Source organism: Pygoscelis adeliae, unplaced genomic scaffold (genome assembly GCF_000699105.1).
Source record: "Pygoscelis adeliae isolate BGI_AS28 unplaced genomic scaffold, ASM69910v1 Scaffold179, whole genome shotgun sequence".
Classification (NCBI taxonomy): Eukaryota; Metazoa; Chordata; class Aves; order Sphenisciformes; family Spheniscidae; genus Pygoscelis; species Pygoscelis adeliae.
In genome coordinates, this window is record NW_008825612.1 from 523049 (window position 1) to 525939 (window position 2891).

The window sequence follows — 2891 nt, forward strand, 5'->3', positions numbered from 1 at the left end:
TATAGAGCGGGGCTGTCATCAGCCTCAGGAGACCATCAGCCCATCTTGGCTCCATGTGCTGGTTTTGGCTGGGATAGAGTTAATTCTCCTCACAGTAGCTAGTACCGGGCTATGTTTTGGATTTGTGCTGGAAACAGTGTTGATAACACAGGGATGTTTTTGTTACTGCTGAGCAGTGCTGACACACAGTCAAGGCCTTTTCTGCTTCTCACCCCACCAGCGAGCAGGCTGGGGGTGCACAAGAAGTTGGGAGGGGGCACAGCTGGGACAGCTGACCCCAACTGACCAAAGGGATATTCCACACCATATGACGTCATGCTCAGCATATAAAGCTGGGGAAGAAGGGGGGATGTTTGGAGTTACAGCATTTGTCTTCCCAAGCAACCATTACATATGATGGAGCCCTGCTTTCCTGGGGATGGCTGAACACCTGCCTGCCCATGGGAAGCAGTGAATGAATTCCTTGTTTTGCTTTGCTTGCGTGCGCGGCTTTTGCTTTACCTATTAAACTGTTCTTATCTCTACCCATGAGTTTTCTCACTTTTACCCTTCCGATTCTCTCCCCCATCCCACCAGGGGGGAGGGAGTGAGAGAGCAGCTGTGTGGGGCTTAGTTGCTGGCTGGGGTTAAACCATGACAAGTTGTGATACTCCATTGTAGAAAGCATCATATCTTTGCTACAACTGGAAATGTATGGGGGTTTTTGAATGGTAGACTAAGCCCATTAGACCTTTATAATTTTTCTTTGGCTAATTTAACCAGCAAATTTCATTATCAAATATATATTGCAGTAATACCTCTTAGAAACCCTTACCTCCCTGTCTCTTGTTGACACATTTATAAGTACATAAAGACCTTTCAGTAAGTCTGAATCTCTTCAGGGAAATGGAATTTACTTATTGTGACTGTTACAGAAGCATAGAGATAGGGAGCTCTATGTATTAATCAGTTCATTGCTGCTGTGGCTTCAAAAATAATTAATCTGTCAGATAAATGTTTTCTACTCATGTAATCAAATGCTACCTTTTTTTTGCTGAGAGGCATCTGTCCCTAATATAAGCACAGCTATTATTTTGTGCAATACTTGACAAGGAAACTCTCTTTCTTATCACGTACTTGTGGTATATCACTTATTAGATATTTGCACTTGCCTTTTGGTTTAAAGAAACCATACTTCTTAATCTTCCTTTCTCTCAGCAAAAGCTTTAAGATAAAGGGCTGTTCTAGCTCCATCTCTTACAAAGATGCTGCAGTTTATGCAGAAAGCTATTTCAAGTACGTAACAATTTTCTTGGCCCTGTTAATTTTGGTGTCATAGTATGTGTTTTTCCACACCAGTAAATCTGTCCATAGAGATTTCCAGAAGCACTAGTGGTGATTTTATAGTTAGGGTCTGCACTTGAGTTTAAATGAAGAATTCAGCCTTTACCTTGTACAGAAAATGTAATAAATCTTTGAGTGTGATAATTTATCTGAAAACCCATTAAAATAAATCCATTATTATTTTAGGAATTAACATGAAATGAAAATGGATTTTGAGTAAAATTTAGTGCCCAGTTTTAGACTTTTTGCCAGACAGAACGGAATAACACTTTGAACTTCTCGAGCTGCATAAACTTCGTGAATTCTTACTTCTTGGATACACTTGAATTTTTATTTAGGATAAATGATAATTTTCCACATTGTTCCTTGTGCTTGCTGAAGTTGAAAGTGGCTGAGGATATTATTCTCTGCTATAAAGAAGCTTCATCTTTCCTCATGGCTACTGACTGTTACTGCTTTTGCTGTCATTGTAGTAGGAGGTGGCCCTCAGCTGGTCTTTTGGAGAAGGAAGGGTCTATATGATGAGTGGTAACTAGAAGGACAGGTGGTGAAGGCATGGTTGTCCCTTAAAAATGAGGAAAAAAAATCCAGATAAAAATAGTTTGTCTTTTGTAGACATGTGATATGGAGGCACTGGAAAAGTGGCATACACCTCCAGGGAAGATGGGTACAGCTGAAAAAGAACTCAACAGTATGTGAATTGAGTACGTATTAAATACTGTACAGAACAGATACTTCTTATCACACTTTGATGTTTCTAATGACACAGAGATATAGTGATCTGCTGGAGGTCTCTGTCACAGTAGCAAAAATGCATGCTAGTCTCTGTCAGGAAAGGTAGTGGCTGAGTGAAGACATGCAGGTATATCGTTAGGTTAAGGAAATGAAACTTATGTCTGTTGTTAAGGATTTTCATTTTCACTTGGGGGAATTTAACAATGTGATATTTTATAAACTGTTCTCTACATATGTATTTAAGCATGTGGAAATAAAAAATTACTTATGTAAAACGAAACAGGAAGTAATTTTTTTTTTACATCAACAAATTCTCTCTGATCCTATACTTTTAAAACAACTATGACCTACATCAGATTTAATATTCAAAGATATTTTGTACAGTTCTAATGCTCACTGGCTTTAATTATTCTATCACTATTCTGTATAAAATAAATGGTAGGGTTCTCATTTAATTTATATTAATAATACTAATTATACTAGCATAAATGTATATATTAAAATGATCCATGAGTCCATGTTGGGATGAGTAGGTTTTTGTTGGATTAAATTAAAAAGGGCTATAGAATTAATTTCATTGGAGTCAGGTCATGGCACCAGTCATCATAAAACTGCTTAAGAAAACTAATTCCTGGGTGATGCATAGGTGAAGTACTGCCAAAAGAACTGGGAAAAGGACAGGACGTGTTGCAGATAGCCAGGGCCACCTGTGTTAGCGTTTGTGGTGCAGGAGGCAGTGGAGACAAGCCTTCGGCTGTACTAGAGTTGGGAGCAAATTGGTACAAAAAGCCCAGATCAAAGATGGGGAGAAACTAAGAGTGAGAACTACCTAC